This window comes from Talpa europaea, assembly GCF_964194135.1.
Source record: "Talpa europaea genome assembly, chromosome: 16".
Classification (NCBI taxonomy): domain Eukaryota; kingdom Metazoa; phylum Chordata; class Mammalia; order Eulipotyphla; family Talpidae; genus Talpa; species Talpa europaea.
The window spans coordinates 14,710,464-14,730,883 of NC_140084.1; positions in this window are offsets into that span (position 1 = coordinate 14,710,464).

Consider the following 20,420-nt stretch of genomic DNA (forward strand, 5'->3'; position numbering starts at 1 on the left):
TATAGAGGAAAATAAAGAAAACTTCAATAGGAGGAACACAGCCCTCTCCCTCAATGGCTGGTATTTTATTGGTTTTCTACTAGACTGAAAACCCCTTGTGGGGTCCAAGGATCTGCAGAAACAAAAAGGCGAATTTTACAGTAAGAAAACTGAAGGCAACTGGGATGCTTAGATCACACAGATGAAGAACTCAGCCCAGTTCCAATTGCTTGGATCAACCCTGGCCCATGTTTCCACATGCTCGGAATAGGGCCCCAACAGTCAAATCAATGGAGACTGGCTATGAAAACGCACACAAGTGAACCTTCAAGGCATCTTCAGCCTTGTCTCCCAGGAAAAGCAATAGCGTCTCTGAACAGCCCACTGTGTGTCCTCAATCTGTAGTTTGGCCTCCTCCCGTTTCCTTCCTTTCCCTCAATACCCACACGCTGTCTGAGACAAATTCACTGTGAAATGATTTTCTAAAAAGTCATTAGGGCAAAATGAGCGTCGCTGGAGTGCTAAGATTCCTGAATTAATAACATTGCTGCCATCCGTGATTTTAACTTTCTCCTTTCTGTTGGCAGAAGCCAAAACATTAGGAGATATTTTCCAGCATTACAGTCAAAGTGTGCATTTTTAGATTTGTGGGCAGGCTGAGTGATCTCCAGCCAGAGTCTCAACCCTCAGTCCCACATTCCAATGTCATTCTCTTACCACAGCATCATTTCTGGCCTCCCCCAAGTCATCGCTTTGGAGAAAATGAAGCATTTTCAGAATTTAATTTAAGAACAACCCAGGCAACCTCAGGCCAACCATCAAGGCAGTTGGTGAAGTGAGCAGAGGAAGAGCTGATATTGGCAACATGACTGTGGTCAACACCTCAATGAGACCTTTGATATCTGCCTCAAGAACTTCATCAAGAGTTGGAGTTTATAGGTCCAGGCAACCTAAAATTGTCTATATCTTTTCCTGCCTTTATTACAACAATACACAGCATTCCAATTAAAAGATGGCTGCCAGGACTAAGGTGCTTAACATTTAGGTATCAACTCAAGTTTCATTTCTCACAGAAGTCTGGCCCAAGACTAGTTCAGGTTAGCATTCTTCCTTCAAAGCAATTATAATTTACTAATTACTTGTGTAATCATAGGATTTCTGTGCCTTCACAGAAATCTATGTTTCAGGGCCTCCCTGGTGGCCCAAGGGGTTAAGATGCAACCTGTGAAGCTGTCTGCAGCCACTGCAGCACGAGTTCAATACCCAACCAGGGAGCTACCCACATGGTGCAGCAGACCTCTCCTGACTTACCCACTACTCTCCTCAGCAGTGTATTTCAGTCAATCTGCCTCTTCTGTTTCCCACTCTGTCTCTGGTGAATCCTAGCAACCCCCACACCTCTGGCCTGTACCCCAGTTCCTGTATACATAAATAAATAAATCTTTTTTTTTTTTAAGAAAATGTAATCTATGTTCCATGAAGGCAAGGATAGAATCTGTCTTGTTCATGGCTGGGTCTCAGTATCATAGACTTAGTAGACAGCGCTTGAGAAATACTTGTCATTATAGTTCACATGAGCTGGTTGGTTACACAGATTGCTAGAAACTTTACAATCCAGTAACCTCATCACAGTTGGAAGCCAGGAAAGAGAGAAAAGTGTTTTCCATGAAGACATACAGATGATGAATCCATGATCAAATTTTCATTCCTTTCTCTTTCTTCCAGATGCCAGGTCTTCAAATGATCTCCTGTTTCTAATATATGGCACCACCCTCCTCCAAGTCAACCAGTTTCCAACCCTAGCATCGCTGACTCTGTCCTCTGCATCAATTCCCCTGCTTCCAAGGAATTGATTCTACACTAAAACCTTCTTTAAGCTGCCACCTCTCTCCTTTCCCTCATGATAGCCCCCCTCGCCACTAGCAGGGATTTTGTGTCCACACTTCGACACATCTAACTGGCCTCACACCTTCACTTCTTCTTAAACCAAGTCTCTTCATTCATAGTTAGTAGAATATTTGTGGTACTTTCAGATCACCCTTGACCTGAGACAGTACTAAGGAATCCCTCCTACATGGGAAATTAAGTTAAAGCCCTACCTTGGAAGATTCCCTGGTGCCCAGCTCTCCAGCTTACTTCCCACATTATGCTTCCATGTTCTGTTGAAACTCTGCAAGAAGCCTTTTCCAAATCCACGGCCACCTGAAAATGCAACCAAATGCCCCCACCACATTTTTGGGAGATTCAGTAAATGTTTCAGTTTATAAATTAGAAAGCATCTGCTAAATTGTTCCTGTGAGTCTGGGAAGATCTTGCAGCCATAATCTAGATCACATTGGTCTTTGTTTACCCCAAAATATCTAGTGCTATGTCTGGCACACAGCAGCTTTTCAAAGCCATTTCTTAAATTTATTTAAATGTGTTCTTTCATCATTCTTTTGAGCTTGCAATCTGTTTACCAACCTAGGGAGAGTGACCTGAGGCATCAGCTTTAACATTGCTGCACCTTAGTTTCCTCATCGGATCTATGCCATGGTCCCAGTAAGACAATGAGTTCTTAGCCAAGTGTCTGGCACAGAGTCTATGTTCAATAAATCTTGACCTCATATTATAATTATTATTATTGTTATCACTATTGTCTCACAAGGCAGTCTGTTCCATTGTTGGACAGCTATGATTACTAAAACATTCTTCCTAATTCTGAGTTAAAATACACCTTCTTATAGCCCCTGTTCACCCATCACAGTTGTTTCTTGGTTTGGTTGTTTTTCTTTTCCTTTTTTTTTTTTGCCCCTGGGCAATAAAAATCAGGGGCCTCCAAAACAGGCTCAGATACACTTTTAAAAACCTGATTCACAGATCCACTATGAAATGAAGAAAGAAAAACTAGGGTCAATTGGGGAGAGAGAGCTGGACTTCATTAATTCCACAGGGTTTCTGAAAAGGGCTAAGGTTCTGTAAATGAGTGTTCGTTTTCTACCTTAGGAGTTTCGCTCTGGGAGTCCAATATTCTGCTTAAATTTCACTTATTTCCTTTAGCTGGAGGATTTGGGTAAGCAAGGAAAAGTCTGCAAAATGACTTCACCATTGGCAGTCATTTGGCTTTGGCCAAAATGACTTGCAATTACTCTAAGAGTGTCAGAAGTTTCCAAATTAGCTTAGGCCCTGTCTGGTGCTGACTAGGCTCCATGGGGTGGGTCATGTCCATTACTTGAATCTAGAGCAAGATGGATGCAACTGCCCTGAAGAAACTTGGCCCCGCTGTCCTCATTTCCCCCTCTACCTAATTCAATGCTTGCTGGTAACAAGGACACTTAAAGATGTCACATTTCTTCAGGTTCCCAGATCCTCTCCAGCTATCCTCTTCTACCTCTGGATTAATTCTTTTTGTAAGTGGCCTTCTGCTGAGTGAAGAGTCTTTACTTTGAGAGACCAGTCTTCTCACTTTTCTCAATGAGCTCTGAAGCTGTTCTGTTGGGCTGTACAGATGCACAAACCAAGGTGTCAGGAGGTGTCCGTGTCCCCACACAAGGGTATCAGGGCCAAAGACACTGCAAGCTTATCTGAAGACTTCTAAAGCCCATTCCAGAAATGTCAAGAAGGGTCCCCAGAGATTGCAAAGGTTTGTTCTTAATGACTAACTTCAGAACACTCCACACATATCTTTAATTCAGGGATCTAAGGGGAAAAAGATGTTGCAGTATGTTTACAAAATCCATTGCTTATCTACTCCATCCCACAATGTGACAGCAGTGATGATCCCTGCATGGTCCACTTGCACAGATAGTTCTTAGGAACCCTGCAACACCTCCCCCTCCTATATCTTCCAATGGATGTATATTTTGGGCTCACGCCCTGCCTGTGCTATTTCAGGACACTCCCTATGTCAGTTTCTTATCTTTCATCATGAAGCCAATTATCTATTAAATCTCAGTTCCTAGAGGTGAGAGTTGGTAGGTGATTCATAGTATTATCCACAAGGTTATCTGTCACAGGGCACTGCACAGGGTAGGTGCTCAGTGAAATGGATCCACAAGGCAGAAATCCAATCCCAATAGTGTTGGATCACTTTAATTAACCACATGTATTAAGAAATAACAGAGTCATTTGAGAAAGAAGGGGAGGGATGTGGGCTGCAGGCACACCAAAGGTAGAGTGTCCACCACTAGCTGACTCCCTCACAAACACATACTCGGCCCAATCTGGACCTTGTTAAAAGTTGCATACCTTGTCCTCAAGCAGTGCAAGCAAGATAGCAATGGCCATGCAATGTAATTTCAGGATTATGTGATGCAAATTCAAACCCGATAGTGTAATCATTATTCAGAAGGCACGAGCAATAATACCCACTGTCCACCCACACGCATCTCTCTTGCTATGTTCTGCCCAAGTCACTCTATGTTCTTCAAAGACACCCGCTCTTTCCCATCTTGAACTGGGTACTTCCCTCTGCCTTTTTTTGCTCTTCCCTATTCATAAGAATAGATGCATCTTTGCTTTAAGAATCATCTCTCCTTAAGTCTCAGCTTAAACATTCAGTCTATAGAAGGGGAGGGGGGTTCAATATCTGTATTTTTATTTTTTATTTTTTTAAAGATTTGTTTGTTTGTTTATTTATTTATTTATTTATACAAGCAATGGGTACAGTCAGAAGCGCGGGAGGGTGAGAGAATTCACCACAGCCAGAGCGGGGAGCAGAGCAGGCAGAAGGACCGAAGTACACTGCTGAGGGGAGCAGCGGGCGGCAGGAGAGGTCTGTGCGCCATGTGGGACCCTCCTCCGGTGGCTGGGGAGCAGTCGGGGATTGAACACGCGCTGCAGAGGCTGCGGGCAGCTTTGCAACCCAGCGCTCAACCACTGTGCCACTGGGGAGGCCCATCTGTATTTTTAAATTAAGGTAACCTCTTCTCCCATTTCCTTCCATATTTATTTCCTTCAAAGACAGAGAAAGAACAAGCAAAAAAAGCAATGAAGAGAAGAATTATAGATTGTGGTACATGCAAGGAAGGAAATAAATAAAGACTAAAGCTTAGAAAAGAGTTGGGAGAGGTTACTTTAATTTAAAAATATAGCTGAACAGGTCAAGAATTGTGTCCATCCATCTTGTTCACCACTCCTGACACATAGAAGCGGCTCAATAAGTAACTGTTGAATGATGAATAAAATAACCGGCCACTATAGAATCACAAAGAAAGGGAAGGGAGTCACACAACCAAATACATCAAATCTTTTGTTCGTATACAAAGTTACAGCGAGGAAATAATTTTTTCCACTTTTGTAACTACAGGATTTCAACATTAGCCCATGACTGAAATTATTTTGCTGCTTAAGCAAATGTGTTGCCCCCTCCTTATTATTACGAGTCTATGATTTAGAATAATACTTATTCTATCAGTTCTCAATAATAAATCTCATTTCCCCCAATGGAACTCGAATTCTAGAGACCAGAAGTTGGCATCTGCAACAGGCATCAACAAAGAAAAGACAATTTGAAGACACAGATGTGGCTATTTTAGAAGAAAAAAGTCTACATTCTGTTTTAACTTTGCAAGTCTCAAAGAATTCTTTCATGACAATACAGTGAGAACTACTTCGTGAAAATAAATAGCCACAGAGGAATATGGATTTAATTGCTTAAAATGCTGCATTAGCTAAAATAAAACAGCTGTGATCACATTCTGGGGAAAAAACCATTGTTCAACAAAGGGTTCTATTAAAGACCACTCCAGTGATGAGTCTGGCTTTCTAAAATCAAGCATGCCATTTCCTGGACCACCCATTGTCCTTAGGGCAACAGCAATTCCAATTTGGGGGGCATCTGGGCTAGAGTAGTGCTATCTGTGCCATAGGGCACAGGGGGAATGATAGTTTTTTCTCTTTTCCCCAAATACACAGCTCGAGTTACTCAAAATTACTCAGCAAAACAAATTCCTTTCATAGTTCTGTAATCCCAAGACAGAGGAAAGGTGCTGGGCTGGCACTTGGACTTACAGAGCTCCAATTCATGAAAAGATGAAACAAGAGGCAGAGTCTGTCCAAGTTCTTCCTGGGGAATCTTTGTAAAAAGACTTTGTCCCTGAGAAAAATGAGTCTCCAAGGTGGTAGTTTTGGGAATTGCTCAGGGACAGCAACCACCTTGAGATCACAATAAAGCCATAGAGTCCTTCAGGGAAGATTCACATCAATGGTTGAACACATTTGAAACCTGGTCTCTGGAATTTCTGCAAACACACTGAAATTATCCATGGATCATCACTTCAGCACTCTATTCTAAAAGGTGGTAGCAGAGCTTGAGATGGAGAAAGCCAAGAATTCAAAAGCTTTTCCTGCCAACCACCATTATGGATCTATTTCAATTAACTGTCACACACCAGGCTCAGCCTTACTGCTAGACTTTGAATCATGCAAGTCAATTATCCAAATAAGTGGATAAGTAGAAGGAAAATCGGTTCAGGGAAGGGAGCAGAAAGGTCATAGAGCAGAAACTCACATTTCTAAATTTCTAATACTCTGTCCAGTCCGACATTCCAACATTCTGTTCCATTGACCAACTAAGCCAGTGGTGTCAAAGGTAAGTGTAGACAAAAGTCAACTTGGGAAGGTCACCGTAAAATGTAGATTTTGACTCTCCTTGGCTTCATATTCAAAAGGATTCTATAATTTTCTATTAAATACTGAGGCGGTTCTCCAGTTATGGTCACTAAGACACAATTTCAATGGCTTCTGATCCTGCTTCTCTGCATCTAGGAAATCTCAAAATTTCTGAGTCCAAACTCTATACTCTTTCCTCTTCTATCTGGAAGTGGCACATACATCTTTTGTCTGATTATGAGGACCAGATGTGCTGCTATTCCCTTCTCATCTACACCACTTCCAAGGAGAACTTCCAGGAAGAGATGTGGTGAGAGGTTTCTGATACGGATTAGCTTTACTCCCATCTTCAAAGTCCCTTCTTTTGCAATGTAACAAAACTGTGTGATGGGAACGGGGTTAGAAATCTTTCATATGGTAATTGTTTCCACCTTTTCTGCTGTCCTTCATGATCTTCCTTCTCAGGTTGTCCCCCGATAATTATATTTCTAACCCCCACCAAAGATCCCTCCCCTTTTGAAGTTCTATTTCACCTCATTTAACCATTTACTGTGAACTGTGGAGTGCAGTAGAGACAATGTCCCCCCACCCCCACCATGCCTTTTCTTATTTCATATTTCTTGTTATTTCTTGTTCCATGTTTCATGTTTCTGCTACCTGACTGCTAGTTCTTTGAGAACAAGAACATGCTCTAACTGCCTCCTCACCCCACATAAATTAAAACAAACCACAGGCATAGAGTAGTTCAATAGTACCTGTTGCTTTTGCCTCTCCAGAAACTAATGTCTCCCCCACTTTTCCATTCTTTCCTGGTAATAGCATATCAGTTTTTCTTTAGAGAGCTACCATTTTCCAGTCTATGTCCACACATTAGAGATGGGGCTAACTCCCTCTCTAATCTCAGTATGGACACATACTAGTTCAGGCCAATCAATTGCCTATTTCCCTGCCTACAAGGAGTGGTTTGTGAATGGCAAGTGAGATTTAGTCCTAGAATTGTTGCAATCATAGCCAAGGCAAGAGTAGTCTTTCTCTATAGGCTGCTGGGGCTACAGAGTTTTACGAACTACCTGTCACCATGAAGGGATGAGAGACTTAAAGTGAAACAACACAGATGCAAACAGGGCTGAGAGATACAAAGTTAGGGACTGAATCCTAGATTCAGCCAGGTCAGAAGCTATACCTCCCTCCCTTATCTGTCATTACACAGCATACGGTCAACAATATTATACAGCATTTGAGCCAATTTGAATTATGCTGCTCTTGTTTCAACCCAAAGAGTCCATATTTATTTAATGGTTAATAAATATCAATTGGTTGATACCATTTTAAGACACCAGGAATGTTGAAAAGTCTACAAAATAACTTTTTGCAGACTCTGTCTTTGGGAAAGAAAAGTGACATGGGCAAACAACTATGACTTCTGAAAACAGACAACTGAATCTGGATCATAGCTCGGCCACTTTCAGATTGTGTGACTTGGCAAGTCACTTAGGAATCATTAAGCACAAGACCACAGTTAAAACTGCAGGTTGTCTAAATGCCCAACAACAGATGTCTGGATCAAGAAGATACAGTATATATACAGAATGGAATACTATTAAGCAATCAAAAAAGATAAACTTATGCCATTCACAGCAACAGGGATGGAGCTGGAAGGCATTATGCTGAGTGAAATAAGCCAGAAGGAAAAATATCAGATGGCTTCACTCATAGGAGGAATACACGGAAACCATACAAGGGATCAGAAAAAAAAAAAAAAGACAAAACTAGCAGGCAAACTATAAATTGGAGACATTCATCAGGGGAGGGAGAGAGAAAGGGATCAAAATGGGAGGGAAGAGCACAAGAGTCTGTGGTGGTGGTTCACGGGTGGTGGTTCACGGGTGGTTCACTTGGTGGTGGGGATTTTATGGGGACAACACCTGAGATGAAAAACCAAACTTGGTACAAAATGAACAATGATGTAAAAATACATAAATAAATTTTTTAAATGCAGGCTGTGATTAGAATATCATTTGTATGTAGATGATTGAGTGAAGGGTGGAGAAACAGGGGCATGAAAGATTTATCAAATTCCCAAAAGACAGGATGAGGGTTTAGATGACGGCAGCATGGGGGAGAGAGAGATGCAGAGCAGAGGCCAAACTGCAAGACTTGATGGCAGATTAAGTGAACAAAATTATCAAAATTCCTGGGAACTAGTTCAGTTATTTTAATTTTGGACATGAAAGAGAACTAGAGCCTGCTAGCCAGGTGGTGCTTTAAAATTCTATCACTAGCCTATTTGTGGAGTCACTTCTAGCAACACGGAAGGCTTTGGAAATAGACCTGTAGCTTCGGAACTTTAAACAGCCCAGGGAGATCTTTCTAGCAGGCAAGGCTTTCATCACTTTGAGTCTGAGGCATTCCAACCATAGCATATTAGGTGGCTTAAGGTGGATACAAAACGACTTGTGTTCCATAGACACACATTCAATTACTCAGTCACATCAGCAGAGAGCTGGTCCTTTTCAGACTTCTTGATTATTTTGTCAAGGTGGCTCTAAAACATCTCTTTCTAACACTGTTTAATTCCCCTATTGAACTGGGAACAGGTCTTTCGCTCAAAGCCTTCAGGAGGACTCGGTATCTTGCTAAAATTAGGAGCTGTGCTGTGTCTTTGTTCAGTTTATTTTTACACATGCTTTCTATGGATTACTATAGAAGTTATTTTCCCCTTTTAATAGCTTTACGTTTCTTTTAAAGATACAAGTATTTTATTTTTAACATTGACCCTGTTTAAAGCAAACTACAGAAGTGAGAATCAGCCACTGCAGCAATTGAAAATGGGGTGTCCCAAAGATGCCCCTCTTGGGCCAAGTCTTCCTAAACATCACTCAGTGGTGTGACTTCTGGCACTTGGAAAAACATCTTCTTAGGAGGTATGACACTCAGGACATCATTCAAATTATGCTATGCAACTAAAAACCTCCAGCGAGGAAATGTGCCTGCCTTTGGGACAGGTACCTGAAACGCCAGGCACACCTCTCCTGGCACCAGGATGAATTTCTCTGAATTTCTGCCCCTGCGCTGGGCTGAGAACAGTTCAGGGGGATGTGCCACATCTCTGAAGCCCCAGTGCAGTCCCCTCAGTAATGGCTTATTCGAAACCATCCAGGCAGGAGTGGGGTTCACTCTTAGGAAAAACTGCTCTCTGCTGGCCGCGATGTCTGGAGACGCCTGAGCTGCCGCTCCCAGAGGCGCGTCGCGCGTCGCTGAGCTGCACGATCCAAGGACACAGCAGCCCTTGCAGGGCGCCCGGACACAGCAGCCCTTGCAGGGCGCCCAGACACGCTTCTGTGGAACATTCATTCACACGCACCCCAGAACATCTCTGAGACACGCACCTCAAACCATCTGGCGGAGGGGTGTTTCATTGCAAGAGCCATCTTTTGTTTACTGAGGAATCAGCTTTCCAAGGGCTGGAGGGCGGGGTGGGGTGTGGGGTGGGGCGTGGGGTGGCGGGTGGGCAAAACCACGTCTAGCTGGCCTGGAAAGCTGCAACGCTACTAAACGGCTCCCCCTAGCGGGCTTTCCGTTGAGACATGGAAATCATTCTGCATTAGAAGCACAGACAGACAGACGGAAAAGCTGGAGCTTCTAAACTTCATAGTCCAAACGGCATTAAAAACAACAACGAAAAGTAAATGGCCATCCGTGGACATGCCCTGCCTTGTAATTATTTAAATTTCCAACTAAGAACACAATCTGGTATCACTCGAACCTCATAAATTCAGGATATTTTAACACCTGAAAGTAGGGCAGATAGAATTGCAGAGTTTTGCCTGCGACAAGCAAAGGCACTTTTGATACTTTTCCTCTAGTCATCTCACAGAGCTGTTAAAAGTGGGATTAGGGTCAAAATAAGGGGGGTGGGAATTGTATGGGGAATATAACCAAGATGAAAATGCATACATTGTGCAAAATTGAAAAACTATGTAAAAAATGTATAAAATACAAAGTAGGTAAATGCAAATAAATATAGTAAGCTGAAAGGAGCAAAGGCAATCAATATCCAAGGAGTGGTGTGTGCCGACTGGACATTCATATGCAAAAACAAAAAAACAAATGCAGATACTTTTGCTGTCACAGAAATTAATTCAAAATAGATGACAGAATTAAATATGCAACACAAAATCATAAAATTTCTGGATGTAACATAGAAGAAAATATCGCTGACTTTAAAAATGGCAATGGTTTTTTGGATATAACACCAAAGGCATGAATCATGCAAGAAACAATTGATAACCTGGACTTCATTAAAATTAAAAACTTTTGCGCTGAGAAAGACACTATCGAGAGAATGAGAACACAAGTCACAGACTGAAGTATTTGCAAAAGACATAGCTCATGAAGGATGTCTCCAAAACATGCAAAGAACGCTTACAACTCAACAACAAGACTGAGTGACCTGATTTTTTAAAATGGGCAAAAGACATGAACAGATACATTACGAAAGAAGATGTACAGATGGCAAAGAGCTACAAGAAAGAATGTTGCATATAAAATGTCATTAAGGAACTGTAGATTAAATCAACTGCAATTAAATCAGATTAAATCAATTAAATACCACTACACACCTATTAGAATGGCCCAAATCCAGGCAATGTCAGTACCAAATGCTGGCTAGAATATGGAAAAACAGGAGCTCTCATTCATTGCTAGTGGGAATACAAAATGGCACGGCTACTCTGGAAGACAGTTTGGCAGTTTCTTACAAAACATAGCATACCCTTACCATGTGATCCAGCAATTACACTCCTTGGTATTCACTCAAAGGGTAGAAAACTTATATCCACACAAAAACCTGCACAGAAATCTTTATTGCAGCTCATTCATAACTGCCAAAACTTGTAGCACCTCCAGACAATGACATATTATTCAAAGCTAAGAAGATACGAGCAATCAAGCCACCAGAAGACATGGAGGAATACACATTGCTAAGGGAAAGAAGGCAGTCTGAAAGGCTACATACTGTGTGATTTCAAGTACATGATATTCTTGGACAGGTGAAACTATGGAGACATAATTTCCATGGTTGTCAGGGGCTAGAGGGGAATGAGGGGTGAGTAGGCAGAGCACCCAGCTCTTTAGGGCAGTGAAACTATTCTGTACATGTCCTTACACATTTGTCCAAACCCGAAGAATGTGCAACACGTGATCTTTCTTCTTACATTCCTTTACCTGAAAAATTCCTGATCATCCTTCCGATGTTGGTTGAAACATTTTTTACTTGAGGAACGTGTCCTATTCTCAGGGAAGGTGAGATTGCCTTTATGCATTCTGATCACACTGCACACCATACCTTTGAAAGACTCATCCCATTTACAACTCAAGTATTATTTCTATGATTTTTTGAGAGTCATTACCCTTTCCAGACCTGCAATGTCCAATATGGTGACAACCTGTTACATGTGGTTATTGGACATTTGACAAGGGGCTAGTGTGACTGAAAGGCTGGATTTTCAAATTTAATTTTAGTTAAAGTTTGAAAGCTGATTTGTGATTTACTTAGATGAAATCATAAAAGCTTGGGACAACATGAGTATGTGCATTACTTATTTAAAACGTAAATTTTATGGACTCTAAATGCAGATCAAGTATTTCCAGGAATTGAGCATCTGAATTGAAAAGTGCTGTGTGTGTAAAATAATATTAAATATTGAAGCCCAGTCTGAAAAAATAATGCAAAATATCTTATTAATTTTATGTTGAATATATGTTGAAATGACAATAATTTAGAGATAATGGGAACAAACTATAACAATAGGTTTATGAAATTAACAGGTTACTGTCACCTGTTTCTTTTTATTTTCTGATGTGATTCCTAAAAAAACTAAATTATACATGTGGCTTGCATTATATAGTTTTTGAACTGTGCTGCTCTAGACCTGAAACTGGAACCATAAATCTATTTAACTTTTATGCTTAGGATCTAACATGTGTATCTGGCAAATCATAGGTGTTGAGTGAATGTTTGTTTGACGGTTGAATGAATGAAAATATGTACCTATGTAGGCTAAGAGAATGACACATCTTTCCCAAAATTTCTAGCTTTATGTTAATTTCTTCCTTGTCTTACAAAGGGCCTACAAAATATTGACAATAGTAGCTACGACTATCATTTTCAACAGTCTACTGTGTGCAAAGCACTTGTAATCTATTCAAGATTTGTTGTAGGAATTAGAGATAATGTATGTGAAGTCACTTGTCCAATGTGACATTATTAGCAGACAGTGTTTAGGAGATGCTTGTTTGCCAATAACTAAGTGAGTGAATAAACACACTGTCCAACGAGAGTCAGAATAGAATTTTTCTAGGCCTCTGTAGTCTTGCACTTGAACGTGAATCCTTCTGTATTATCTAATTCAAGATTGATTGTCCCAGTTTAGAAAGACTCGTGAGATTTTAAAATATGAAATCCTAGAACAGAAACAAGGAAAAGACTGTTGACAAGAAAGTGAATTGCTCAGGTTACAACAGTAAGTTAGATTGCAAGCACATGCCCTCGGGAGCCTGAGAGAAAGTCCAATACATAGCTCCCTGCATTTCTATAATAAGCCAAAGAGTCCCTCAAAGTACACAAAACCAGTCAATTAGAAATAGAAGCACCTCCATGATCTTGGAATAACCAATTATCCAACCTTCCAAGCTCAAGAAAACACACTCTGTATTTGTCCTCAAACTTTGCTCTTAACTTTTAAACCCATATGCATATTTTAATGGCAACTTAATCCATATGGTTTAGATTATTTGCATTTGACTCACCAGAAGCCATTTCTGAAAGAAGCTGCAATCTAATTACATTCTCAGTGTTCCATACTGGACTTGAATTCCTTCTCCATGGGCTCCTTTGGCAGAGTCTGCTGAGTGGTATTTGTGTTAGCTAAAGCAACACAGAGATTGAAGAGAGGAGACCCTGAAGCCTGACTGCCTGCGTTCGAATCCCCATCTCACTACTTAGGAGGTATTTGACTTTGAACTTAACTTTACTTGTGTGTAAAATGGGTAAAATAATAATCACCATCATGGGGATACTATAAAGATTAGCCAAGGGAGTGTAAAATGCTTATAGAAGTTTTCCTCTTTATCAGGCAAGGTTCTAACCTTTAGCTATTGTTATTATTATTACGTTTAGCTGCAAGTAATAGAAAAATGATTTTGCAATACCTTGTACATGATAGTTTGTTTCTCTTTCATATAAACATAGGCAGTCCAGGGCTGGTATGATGACTCCATGTTCACCAAGCCTATCCTATGGCTCCACCAATCTCTGCACATCTTCTCATCCAAGATGGTGACCCCAGCTCCAGCCAACCTATCTACATTCCAGCCAGAAGGAAGGAGGAAAGAGGAGAAAATCACACATACCTTTTGAGAAAACTTGCTGGAAGTTGCACATACCACATCTGCTTATATCCCATTGATGAGAACTTAGCCTCATGATGTGGGTAGTCTTAAAGGAGACTGGGAAGTGTAGTTTTCTTATTTTTATTTTAAAGATTTATTTATTTATACAAGCACTAGGTACAGTCAGAAGTGTGGGAGGGTGTGAGAATTCACCAGAGCCAGAGCAGGGAACAGAACAGGCAGAAGGACTGAAGTACACTGCTGAGGGGAGCAGTGGGTGCGGCAGGAGAGGTCTACGCACCATGTGGGATCCTTGCCGGTGGCCGGGGATTGAATTGGTGCTGCAGAGGCTGTGGGCAGATTTGTAGCTCAGTGCTCAACTGCTGTGCCATGAGGGGAGGCCCTACCTTTCTTAGTGTTATTATTTATTCTATTATTGTTAATGTAGAACGAAAGGAAGGACACATATTGGGGGACAATTAACCGTCGCACAGATTCAGAGTGGGAGTTCAAAAACACTATCTGGGGCCTCCCCTGGTGGCACAGCGGTTGAGCGCTGGGCTACGAATCTGCCTGCAGCCTCTGCAGCACCAGTTCATTCCCTGGCAGCCGGCAAGGGTCCCACCAAAAAAAAAAAAAAAAAAAAATCTGTGGTGGATGATGGCTGGATACCTGATGGTGGGTATGAGAGATACAGATACACCAAGGTGAGAAACTGTATGCCAGAAACCTATACAGTGTTATAAACTAATATTACCTCAATAAAAAGAAACATATATATATATTTATATACACACACATATATGTATGTATGTATATATAAAATCTGAATCCAGAATGCAAATAAAATAGGGATCTTTGGATAATGGAATGTGGTCTGAGAAAACAGTGTGTTTAATTCAGAACTCAGCCATCTCCACATTCTGTTTGCTTATGAATCTATAAATATATGCTGCATAAAACACTAAATAAATGTTTATTTGAATTATTGTACAAAACTTACCACAAATCTCTCCTTTCTACTCTCCCCAGAATTATATCCAAGGAAGTCTTCAGATGTTTGTGGATTTAGAAAGACAAGAAGATCTCTCAATTTCAAAGGCTGCTCCAATTAAAAGGGAAGGCTCCTCAAATATCCCAGTGCACTCATACCTCAGATCCACTTTCTAGCCCATTCACCTCTAGCTGAACTGAGAAATGAAGCCCCAGCAGAGTTCTTCCAGAAACTGACTACAGATACTTGTGTTAGACAAGACGCCTTCCCATCCCACCTGGGTCTTTACAAATAAAAGATGTTGACAACAAACATAGAGATAATAGGAAACATATTTTTTGGCCAGTGAGTTAGTTTTCTGGTCAGACTTGAAGACTGTAGCAGATATTTTGGAAGCTTTCCCAACATGCTATAAAACTTTCCCCTTCTAAATAGAATTGTATTTCCCAGTCTTGTGGTCCAGTGTGGGACTGGCTTAAGCCAATCAATGTATGCAACCCTGTACCCACAATAATTATCTCAGAGTTGGGCATCTGATTGAATGAGATGTGAAGATGTGGGAGCCTTGGAGAAAGAAACATCAGTTGATGTTGGCTTTTCTCTTGAAATCACAAAGAATATTCAGCCTTAGAGTGAAGACATCAGATTAACAGTCGACACTGCAAATAAACAAGAGTGCGATATGAAAAGAAATTAGTTTGTCATGGCATTGCTGAGTCAGTTGTTTCAACCTCACCTGAAGCCCACGATACCTATGGACTTTGAAATTCACAAGCCAATTGACTGTACCTAAGGTTTAAGCCTTGTGAGTTACGGTTTCTGTTAGGTAGTATTCCAGTGGACAGTGAGCCATTAAAGGAAAATCTGGAAATATTTAACACAGGAAAAATTGAAGAGGAAGTCAAACCAGGGTGGAAATGTTACCCTACCATTTTGCCACTTAAATTTGCACAGACAAGTTATCTGAAGAAAATATGAGACTCAGTTCCCTAGCCAAGGAATTGAAGATCACTATATTGATCTCCCAGGCCTGGTGTGTGATGTGATGCCATGTAAATGCAATGTAAATGCCATGTAAATGTCCAAGAGCAAGCCTATTTCCTAGCTAGAGAAATTAATAGACACAATAAAATTATAAATAAAGAGAAAAGTAAGATTTATGTTTACTGATAAATAAATTGTGTGTGAAGAGTATCTAACTACATCCAAGGAGGAAGGTGAATAGAACCTGGGCAGACAGCTATGAACGGCAGACTTGACAGCACATCAATGGATGACAGAGACCTCAGACATTCCCCAAGTAAAACATTTTTTGTGGCATATTTCTGCCAGTTTTGACAAAGCATACAGTTGTGTAATGACCATCATACTCAAGGTATGGAACCACTCCATCATCCCCCAACTCCCTCATTTATTACCTAATATTACTTCAATAAAAAGAAACAAATACACACACATATGTATGTATGTATATATAAAATCTGAATCCAGAATGCAAATCAAATAGGGATCTTTGGATAATGGAATTCAACTCCTTCCTCCATTCTTAGCTCCCACCCCACCAAACACCAACATACTGCAGATCTTTTTTCTGTCCCTACATTTTAACCTTTTCCAGAATGTCGTATAAATGGCTTCGTGCATTATGTAGTTTCAGGTCTGACCGCTTTCAACTGGTGTAGTACAGGTCTGTGGAGATTGGTCTACATTGAGGAATGGATAAGCACTCTGATTTTATAGCTACCTGTGAACATTTGATTAAAGCCCACCTTTCTCCTTAACAGTACAGAACACATGGGATGACAAACAGAGACAGAGAGAGATCATTTCTAATGACTTTTTTCATGACACCCATTTGTTATATGTATTAGAATTGCTGAAAGAGAAGAAGCAACTTAGAATCCACTATGGACTGAACTGGGTCCCTCCCAGCACCAAATACATGTGTTATACTTCTAACCCCAGTGTAAATTGATTTGGATTTAAAATCATTAGGAGGTAATTACGGTTAAATGAGGTTATAAGAGGGGAGCCCTGATGTGAAAGGATTGGTATCCCTGCTAAGAAGAGCTCTCTTCCTACCCCACAACCCTTCCCCGTGTCATACACACAATGAGAAGGAAGCCACCTGCAAGTCAGTAAGACAGTCCTCACCAGAAACTAACCCAGCCAACACCTTCCCCTGGGACTTCGGCCTCCAAAACTGTGAGGAATAAATTTCTGTTGAAGTCCCCCATTACAGCAGCCCCAACAGATTAATACAGAAGAAAGACCTGGAGTAATTGGTGAGATGGGTCTGGTCCTGAACATGTTTCCTTTCTTGTGGTATGAAAATGTAAATGACCTTTCATGCAGGCACATTACAAATCCTAAGCTCCATGGGTGATATATGTGAGTCGTTGAGCTCAGTTCTTGGCAGGTGGAAATGCTTAATACACAGCACTTCTTATTGGCCAGTTTTTTATCTATCCCTGCTCCCGATAGGAGTCCCCATATACAGGAGATCTTTGTGACAAACAAATGAAATGCAACTGGACATGGTAAAGGCCCTCTCTGTTTCACTTTTTAATCTGTAAAATGAAGTAATGAGGAAAAGGCTATTTCTGACATCTGACATTTATTTATTATGTTTACTAATCTAATAATGGAAGAGTCTTATAGTAGTCATGTTCATTTCAGTATAAGCAGATTTCTGTCATCATTACCACAACCAGATGTTAGCATGTTAAACTATTTACCAGGAACCATGTAAAGGGAACATGTGTATCTCCTGAAACAAAAAGTCTCTGTAAGATGGAAAGATTTGGGGAAGGGGAGAGATGAACAGTGAGGAGAGGCGCTTTCTTGAGTACTGAAATCATAATTGGTTCTTCACAGGGCTCTAAAGGGAGACCAGGGGTAAGAGGAATGAAAGGGGTATCCTGTCTCTTAGTTTCACAGCTTTGAATTTCCTTTCCCAACTCCATTTTCAGTAAGATCTATTGGTAAAACTGGCCATGGTGGGAGTGTAGCCCACAGGAATCCACAGACACTACAAAGCATCACTTCCCTCACCCTCTGGAGAGCCAGTGTGTTGTACAACACTTATCAGCACACCACAGGGTCCTTCCAGGTTTGCTCCCTCCCAGGAGAGAAGTGACTCAAACTGCCATTCAGAAATCTCTAAGGAAGGTGAAGAATGGATAGCAGGGATCTGGGATTAACGGACCAAAAGAAAGATTCAAGAAGGCTATGAAAGTCCAGAATGTGGAGTTTGGATACAAGACCATCCTTTATCTTTCATCATTTTTGAAATTCAGTGGATGCTGGTGATGTGGTTTTAAGAATCAAAATCAAGAAAAAACTATGAACCAGAGACACTCTATGGGGGGTAGAGGGCGGGAGGGGAGGGATTGGGGTCAAAATAAGGGGGTTGCAATTGTATGGGGAATATAAAAATAAAATTTAAAAAAAAAAGAAAAAAATTAGTGGATAAGAGCAGATTTTGTGACTGCTGGCTAATTGGGTCTAATTTTGAATTCTGACTTTAATGGATTCTTTAACTATCTTATGTCTAATTTTTCTATTATATTGATAAATAAATCATTTATTATTTATTAAAAAAAAGAACTAAACCACGTGCGGTAATGAGACAATTTCCCTCTTAGCAATATTCTGGAAATTTGGGACCTCATAGGAGGGAAATGATTAGGTGACTGAAGTGCATTCCAGTATTCCTCTTGAAAAAAATGCTAACACTCCCATAACTCCGTCCCTGTCCCTTGCATAAAAGCACTATGCTTCCATCCTCGTCCTAAGTTTCCAGGAAACTCCGCCTTCTCTTCCCCACACCCAAAGATACCAAAGGACCACTTTTACTCTTCAGCGAATCTCAGTGACAAGTCCGACTTGCATTCTAGGCTGTCTTCTCAGGCTGTCTTAGCGTCAATACATGCGTTCCCCAGCAGAGGGCAAGATTGCACAAGGCACAGTCCCTTTCCCCCGTGATAGGAACAAACAAGAGAGGCAAAGGTGACACACATTCAGCATCAAGGGTGTATGGAAGCACAGAACAGTTCACTGTCTGTATGCTTAGAGATGACAGCACACAAAAGACTTTGGGCAAGAAGCCAAGATGCCTGGTGTCGGCCGATGATCATCACCCATATAGGTTTCAACTTCCCCAGGCTATGGTGAGGCATTATGGCAGAGGACTCTCAGATCTAATTTCTCCTTGAAAGTCCTCTAATACCGCTCTGTGGTCTATCCTGAAGTAACTCTTTTTTTTTTAATATTTATTTATTTATTTATTTGTTTGTTTGTTTGTTTGTTTGTTTGTTTATACATGCACTGGGTACAGTCAGAAGTGCAGGAGGGTGAGAGAATTCACCAGAGTCAGAGCGGGGGGCAGAGCAGGCAGACTGACGAAGTACACTGCTGAGGGGAGCAGCGGGTGGCAGGAGAGGTCAGGAGAGGTCTGTCGCCATGTGGGACCCTCCTCCGGTGGCCGGGGAGCAGTCGGGGATCGAACCAGCACTGCAGAGGCTGCGGGCAGCTTCGCAACCCAGTGCTCAACCGCTGCGCCACAGGGAAGGCTCCTGAAGTAACTCTTTTGAAATTGTAATCCTGCTAAAATGCATAGTGGAGTGTTTGTTTCCTGGTTTAAAATTGGGGAGTGAAAGGTCAGAGGTGTGAGCTCATTCACACCTGCTGCCTCCACGCCTCCCCTTTAAGTAGAAGGCACAATCTTCCGAAACTTGAGAGTCACATTCGGGGAGAGTTATATTCATGATATTACTAAGGTGACAGGTGTCAAAGTGCAAAGTAGTTTACAAGAATTAATTGAGAATGAGTTGTGCTAATCTCTTCAATTCCTTCTCTAGAATTAAAGCTCTCCACTGACTCTTGAGACCTTATCCAGAAAAACTGGCTTAACTGCAGAACTGGAATTCGAGGAAACCTAATTTTTCCCAAATGTTTCCTGTAACTTCAGGTCTGGAGCTCTTCAAAAGAGATGTGCAAAGACATGAGATTTTATTTTGGTGCATACCCTCCAAAAATAACACAATCTTGTCATGGCTAATGTCTAGCTGCTTGTTGAGCAAGAACATTTCTTTCCAGGGTCTGTCTTGGCTATAGCACAATTATGGAAAAGGGCTGTCAGCACTAATCACTTCACTTCACCCTATGCCCAAAAAGTAAAAGTCCTACAGGATCTAAAATGCCCACAGAAGTTCAGATCTGCTTGAAAACATCTGAAAATCATGGATCTCTTCATTTTAACTCATATGGTGAAAATATGGTCAAGCCTGACTGGGACTATGACCCCTGCCTTGGAAGTTACTTTACTGAATTCCTGAGGGAGCTGATGATGTGTTGGTTGCCTCGTTCTTAATAAGACAGATATTTCTGTTCCTTCTGAGGATGCTGGTAACAGTAGAAAGTCATTTTCATTGATGACACAGAAGACAGCAACTACTCCAGA